This window comes from Ixodes scapularis, unplaced genomic scaffold, assembly GCF_016920785.2.
Source record: "Ixodes scapularis isolate PalLabHiFi unplaced genomic scaffold, ASM1692078v2 PGA_scaffold0__279_contigs__length_252992795, whole genome shotgun sequence".
In the NCBI taxonomy this organism is placed as follows: Eukaryota; Metazoa; Arthropoda; class Arachnida; order Ixodida; family Ixodidae; genus Ixodes; species Ixodes scapularis.
This window is the reverse complement of record NW_024609835.1, coordinates 181,631,810-181,639,678: the sequence shown is the minus strand read 5'-3', so window position 1 is coordinate 181,639,678 and position 7,869 is coordinate 181,631,810.

The following is a 7,869-nucleotide window of genomic DNA, read 5'->3' as shown; positions in this document are numbered from 1 at the left end:
AGTTATCGGCGGCGAAACCGACCAACGAGCGGGTCCCCGACACCCCTTCGACCGTGTGCGTGCCGACGGCGTATCGAGTCGGAGCAGCGACAAGCACCGCGGCCCCATTTATTTCCCTGACGGTGGCGGGAAAGGAGTTCGCAGCTCTTCTGGATAGCGGGGCTAGTGCGTCGCTAATTGGGGACGAGGTCCTCAGGCATCTCCAACAGAAGTCCGTTCGGGTGAGGCATGGGGAGACCACTTTCCAGTTGGCTTGTGGGTCGACGACTTCGAGGGGAGCAGTGCGTCTCGTGGTACGTTGGAATGAACGCGCGCAGAGACAGCGGTTCGTCCATTTGGCCGGGCTGACAGTGCCCATCATTCTGGGACGGGATTTCCTGGCCCACACTGGCATCATCATTGACGTGGCAAGTGGCGGGTACCGAGAGGGGGCACATGCGCCCCTTTCAAGTTTCCGAGAGCGCTCCATGGGGGCCATGGCGGCAGCGCTGGGAAAAGCGACAGAACAGGAAAGAACCGACCGCGACGACGCCATGCCCATGAGTCACCCAACTCCGAGCTCCGCCGAGCACTGCGACGAAATGGGCCACCCGTTGGCCAATGCCGATGGACTGTCCCGACCAGAGCGAGAGAGGTTGGCGGCTTTGCTGCACAACTTTGACGAAATGTTCACCGAACAGCCGGGCTGCACTAAGCAGGTGCAACATCGCATTGAAACTGGGGACGCACGCCCTTGGAAGTCCAATCCGCGTCCTGTGAGCCTGGCGAAGCGAAACGCGATAGATGCCGCAGTCGATGAGCTCCTGAAGTCGGGAATCATTCGCCGGTCATCTGGACCCTGGGGATTCCCGGTGGTTTTGGTGCCCAAGAAGAACGGAACATCGAGACTCTGCGTCGATTATCGGCGCTTGAACGCGGTGACCGTAAAAGATGCGTATCCATTTCCGAGCATCGAAGAAATCATCTCGAATCTGGGGAAGGCGAAGTATTTCACTACCCTCGACGCGAGCAAAGGCTACCTCCAAGTGGAGATGAGCCCGGGCGACGAAAGCAAAACTGCATTCGTGTGTCACCGAGGCTTGTTCGAGTTCACTCGGATGCCGTTCGGATTAACAGGTGCACCGATGACATTTCAGCGGTTGATCGACGGGGTACTCGGAGATGCCAAGTGGCAGCACGCGCTCGCGTACCTGGACGACATCATTGTGTACTCGGAAACTTTCGAGGACCACCTTCGTCACCTTGAGGACGTGTTGCGCAAACTACGGATCGCCGGCCTCACACTAAACCCGACTAAAGCCCAAATTGGAGCTTCTGAGATCAGCTTGCTGGGTTTCCGGATCGAGAGAGGAAAAGTTTCCCCCGACGCGGACAAGTTGCGGGCGATCTTGGAGTTCCCAGTCCCTACCGATGTCGGGGGAGTGCGCCGTTTTCTCGGCATGATAGGATACTACCGAGCCTACATCCCGAACTGCGCAGCCATGCAGGCACCCCTCACGCAATTGCTGAGGAAAGCGGCTCCCTGGAGCTGGGAGGCGCCGCAGGAGGAGGCGTTCCTCCAGCTGACCGAGGCCTTGGCGCGTACAGCATCCCTCAAACTGCCAGACCTGAATAGGCCCTTCACGATCCAGACGGACGCCAGCGACCAAGGACTCGGCGCGGTGCTCTTGCAGGAGACAGGGGGAGAGATCCGACCGGTGGCATTTGCCAGCCGGGCGCTGAACCCGGCAGAGAAGAACTACACGGTGAGTGAGCGCGAATGCCTCGCCATCATTTTTGCTCTTAAGAAGTTCGATCATTATGTCGAGGGGACGGAATTCACGATCGAGACGGACCATATGGCCCTCGCGTGGCTCTCCCGAATCAAGGAACCCGCCGGAAGACTGGCGCGCTGGGCCTTGACACTGCAGAAGTACGAGTACCGAATTCGGTACCGGAAGGGCACGACAAATGTGGTGGCCGACGCGCTCTCCCGCGCGCCCGTGGATCCCCCACCGCGCGAGGCAGCAGGCTACGGAGGCGGGGCCATCCCCCAGGAGACGGGAAATCCCGCCTCGCGCTCCGCTCCCCACTGTGGCGGCGTCGCGCAGCTGGCTGAGGCGATTACCTCACTGGGACCGGCGTTCAACCGAACGGAACTGTACGAAGCACAGCAGAGCGATTCGTTTTGTCGCGCTATCTTCGACCGGCTCAGGCAAGAGATGGATCCTGACCAGACGGGCGAAAAGACGCTCCGGCACTCCGGAACACCGAGAGGGCCAAGGGCCATCGCCCAGGAGTCAGACATCGAAGCAGGTGAGCTGGAATCTTACCTGATCGATGGGGACGGCGTCCTGCTGCGCTACTTCCCGGAAGAGAGCGATTCAAGTGAGTCGTTCAAGACCGTGATTCCCCGCGATCTCAGAGTGGCAGCGCTGCGTCACTACCACGATGCGGACGGTCACGGCAGTGCACCGAAGTCGTGGCATAAGCTGCGCCGTTTCGCTACCTGGCCGGGCATGAAGGGGCAGCTGTGCCGTTATGTCCGTAGCTGCGCAGTGTGCCAAGAGCGCAAGCCCAGGGGCGGCAGACCACCCGGCCTGCTCGAGCCCATCGTGAGTACGCGGCCATGGGAGATCGCGGCCTGCGACTTGATGGGACCCCTGCCGCGGTCAAGCGGAGGCTATCAACATGTGTTGGTAGTCACTTGCCACTTCACCGGATTCGTCGAGATGTTTCCAATGCGGAAGGTGACAGCCAAGGGAGTCCTGAGCAGGCTGTCCGAGGTCTGGTGTCGCTACGGGTTCCCCGAGAGACTGGTGAGTGACAACGCCTCGATATTTTGCTCGAAAGTCTTCGCGGCAACCTGCCAGGCCCTCGGGATTAAGCATTGTAAGACTTCGTGTTACCATCCACAAGCAAATGTGACCGAGCGGCGGAACCGCGACATCAAGCCGCTGCTCGGGGCGTATGCTCGAAAGCAGCGGGACTGGGATCTGCATTTGGATTCGATTTCGTTTGCATTGCGGTCCAACCTCAACCGCAGCACTGGGTTCACGCCTGCGCTTTTGAACTTCGGCAGAGAACTCTCTACGCCGACCGATGCGGTTCTTCGCCCGCCACAGAGCGCGGCCAGAGCGGTGCCCTCGTACGAGGACTTCGCGACGCGCACAAGAGAGCGACTGTCGCGGGCGCTGGACGCCGCCCGCGGAAACAGGGCTCGCGCGCGGGCGGAGCAGAAGAACACCTATGACAAAGCGCACCGCGATGCGCAGTTCGAGGTGGGCGACACCGTTCTGCGGCGAAGTCACGTGCAGAGCGATGCGAGTAAGTTCTTCTCGGCGGCGTTGGCCCCCAAGTGGGTTGGCCCCTTTGTCATCGATTCCAAGAAGTCTCGACTGACATACACGCTGAGGGACCAGAATTCTGATCTCGTCCGCGGGACAGTTCACATCGGCGAACTGAAACCCTTTTTCCCCAGGGAAGGGGATGAGCCGGTCAAGCGGCCGCAAAGGGGCATTCGCGGGCGCCAACGATCTCAGGAGTTCCTGGGACCACCGCGGCACAGCTACAACACGCGTAGCCGGAGGCAACCCGATGGGATCGGAACTTCGTAGAGTGCGTGGCCCGGGAAAGGGAAGAAGAGGGGGGAGCGATCCGAAATCGGCGTTCCCGGCATTTTTTTTTATTGTTTTTCTTTGTGGGTGGGGGGAGGGTGCCTCGGAACCCTCAGTGTTTGTTTTTCTTGTTTGTGCTTTGAATGTTTTTGTTTTTTTTTGTTTTTTGTTTTTTCTTGTGCGTCATCGCCCCTGCGGCTGCTGCTTCGAGACGCAACTTGGTGTGCATCGAATGGTCCTCTCTGGGAGGGGTGAAAGGAGGAGTCGCCGTTTGGACAAACACCAGCTTGGGCTGAGCTCCTCGTCTTCTGGCAGCGTATTCCCCGGCAGGAACCACAGCTCGGGGAGCCTTGTGGGACGTCTGCGACGCCACGCAGGACGCCGGGGTGCAGTTCTCAGTGACACTGGACTTCCAGCCCCGCATCGTTCCGGGAGGGCGGTCGCAGCTGGGTCGCAACCACAGTCCCTCTCCGGTGCACCACTCTGTGGAGGGGCCAGTCTCATGGTGGCCAGGCACACTGCTCAAGGACCCCGTTGCCCCGGAGGCCGCCGCCAAGCCGAAGTCGACACAGTCTACTGCGAGGTGTGTGGTGGCCGCGCACCCCAGGTCTCGGGCGAACTGATGGACCTCAGTGAGGACGACCCATGGGACCAGCGGTGTGTGTGTGCGTGTGGGGGGTCTCCAGGCCAAACCAAGCGACGGTGTTCCCAGCAGCCTAGCCGTACGTCTGAATTCCGGCGTACTTCGATTTTTAGGAGAGGGGAGTATGGCGCACCGTGAATTCACGAGGGCGCCCATCAAACCATTCGGCCAATCTTGGCCGCGACACGATCACATGGTCGTGTTGCCGCGGGGTCGATCGGGATCTCGAATTCGGCTCCCGACGCGCCGCTTTCTCTCCTAGCCACTGGAGGGCGCTGCAGGCGCCCCCGTGGCAGGCGAGGAGAAACCTCCTCGCCCATCGATAGATATATACTCGGTGGGGCAGGGGGCAAGAGGCCTCTAAGAACTTCGGACGAGACAGAGACGCAGGCAGGCAAGTGGGTGGCGACCGGATCTAGGATATCGCGGGACGCGAGGCCTAAGGGCCTTCTTTGTGTTTGGCGTTGGTCTTAACGTGCGTTTGTAAATATTTGTGTAATGTCGCGTGTATTTGTAGTTTAGATTAAGTGTTTTGTAGAGTTGTATTTTATTGTACGAATAAACGGGGAGCGGAATCCCGCTCCCGTGAAAGAACCAGGCTGGACTCGGTTTGTTGACGGACCACGTGGGAAATGGCGAATCGGCGGCGGTACGCGATTTCCTACACAGGGCATGCTCCGTTTTGGTTCAGGAGTGGGACAGAAAATACCCGGTAGGAGCCTTCAATTTTATGCACACGGTCCCAAACTTCCTTCGAGGATGCACTGCTATTAATTGAGGAAGCATTCCCTCTAAAGCTTTGCCGCTTGGCTCGCCGTCGAATATACCTCGCTTGCGCTCTTTTTTTCTTAAAACCGATCAGGTTATTTGCCGTGGGATAACGCCTGAGAATACCCCATGCACGATTCTGTTCTTTCTTTGCCTGGCGGCAGTCTTCGTTCGACCACGGTTTTGGCCTTCTTGGAAGATGTGAGGATGTCATGGGAATGGCAAGAATTGCGGCCTGGAAGATGTGCTGAGTAATGTGCTTGGTGACATCGTCGATGGAAAGATCGTCAAGGGATGAACATGTTATAAGTGAGGTTTTTGTAAAGATTGACCAGTCAGCCTTTTCAAGCTTCCAACGAGGGGTACGTGTTAAAGGACCAGCACTAGGATGGTTGAACTCTAAAATGAGTGGAAAGTGGTCACTCCCATATGGATTTGGGATGACCTTCCATAAAAGCAGGAGTACAATGAAGGATGAAAAAACGAAAGATCAATGGAAGTAAAACTACAAGTTGCTAAACTAAAATAAGGGGCTTCTTTTGTGTTGAGCAGACACAATCCTGTCGAAAGAAGAAACCGTTCCACGAGTGCCCCTCGAGAATCTCTTCTACAGCTTCCCCACAAAGGATGGTGTACATTGAAATCACCTAGAATGATACAAGGCTCCGGAAGCTGGCTAATTAGATTGTCTAGCTCCTCGTACTGCAGCTGATATCCCGGGGAGATGTACACTGAGCAGACGGTAATCACGCGGTCAAGCAGCAAACGAACATCCGCGGCCTCGAGAGAGGTTTGCAAAGCCACTTCAATGGACGGGACCATGCGTTGGACAACCACTGCAACACCACCGGAAGCCACAGACGCGTTTAACCTATCTTTTCTGAACACTTTGAAGTGTCCAAGCACATTTGAGTGACTTTCTTTAAAGTGCGTCTCCTGCAAACAAAAGGCAGCAGGGCGGTGCTCAATTAATGAAAAGGTGATGTCGTCATAATTGGAAAAAAGTCCACGACAGTTCCATTGTAAAAAAACAGACATGAATAATGTTAGGCAGTTAGCTTTTCACCAGAAAGTCACAAGCTTCGTGTAATGGTAGCTAGAGTAAAACTAAGCCACTCACAGGAGGTAAATTTAGTAAAATGTGAAAATGGACATGAACGATGATTTAATGAGTCTGAAAGAAGGCAGCTCTGACCGAACCTTTGGGGAAAAACAATTAAAAATAAAGCCCCAGGCGAGGGAGTCGCCAGTAGTCCTCTGGGTGGTCTACATGAAACTGCCCCCTTCGATATCCAAGGGCGTCGAGACTTCGGGCCGAGGCCACTGGCGAGAGAGTCGCCGTTACTCCTCTGTCTCGGCTGGTCCCTAGGAGTAGGTGGAGCAATGGGAATGAGCAAGATAACTTGGTGTCGTGAGGTTAGTGTAGTGACTGAGAATGCAGGATGACGTTCCTGTTGAGAAAGCATACCAGCCTTGTAGAGTATAATTGTCACTTTGGTGGAACAATTTGTTTTTGCTCTTGTGCTTGCCCTTGGGGACCTGCCACTCCATGTCGTCTGGGTCAGACGCAGGAGTGGATAGTTCGGCACCCCTCTGCATTGGTTCTGCCTCCTGGGTGGAGGCTGTTCTAGCCGGTTTAAGGAGGATCTGGGCACGAGGCGGAAAACCCCGGCCCCGACCTCCACCAGCCGGAGGAGCAGAGGTACTGGGCAGGCAGTCGCCCAAGCCCACCTGCTCCTGCCCCTCGGGTGCTGGAGGAGTGGCACAAGAATCGTGCCGCTCCTTGGATGAGGACGCTGCCTAGGAAGGATTCGGTCGGGAGCGTGGTCCCCTCTCCTTGGAACGAGACCGCGAAGCACTGATAGGTGCGGACACAGCCGACCCATCTTGGGTAGGAGAAACAGCCTGTGAGCCCTCTACATGAGAGGGGACAGGCTGCTGCCCCGTGGAAGAGGTACAACTCTCGCTGGACAAGGATGTAGGCCTACCAGACGAGAGTGAACGCCCACGAAGCTGAAGCTTCAGCTGGGGTGTTGGGGACTGCAGTGGCTTCCTAGCATCCGGGAAGGACGTCTGGGTTGCCACCGCAACCTTCAGTGGTGCAGGTCCCCGCTGCACCACCTGTGCAAAGCCACCCTTGCGCAAAAACGCGAAGCGGCGACGCGCCTCTGGGTATAAGATGTTTTCTTTCACTTTAAGGGTAAGAATGTCCTTCTCATCTTTCCACGTCTTACACGATCTGGAGTAAGCGGGGTGGGACTCTTTGCTGTTTACACAGAGTGCGTCGCTAGAGCAAGAGTCTGCTGCGAGGTAAGTTTTGCCATATTTGGCACATTTCGCGTTGCCACCGCAGTTCTGTGAGCCGTGTCCAAATCTTTGGCAGTTGAGGCACCTTCTGGGGTTTGGAACATAAGGACGAACTCTGCAGTAGAGTTATCCAGCTTTCATAGACTCGGGAAGTGTGGTGGACTCAAAGGCAAGCGCGATGTGCCTCGTCTTCAGCTCTTGGCCGTCAAAACGCAAGAAAATGCGCCTTGCAGCTTATGGGAAACACGTGTTTCCCGTCTCCCTATCTAGGCCTAGCACAAGCAGGCCGTGGGAGCGTTATGGCGACGTCATCCCGGATACGGGGGTAATGCCGCATTCCTCGAAGAGGGCGTGTCTTCCCTCGCCCTTTTGGGTGAAAGTGCCTCCGGCGCACCCTTCGGAAATGATTGTGGACGCGGCCCATCTGCGGGATAAGCCACACTACCTACCCCGGGCGCGTCCACTTTCCACTGGCTAGATAAGCGGCCACGAACGGCGGCCCCTCTCTCGTCCGGGGAAGGCTCTGGGCCACGGAGCCTCGTTCTTTTTGGAGTT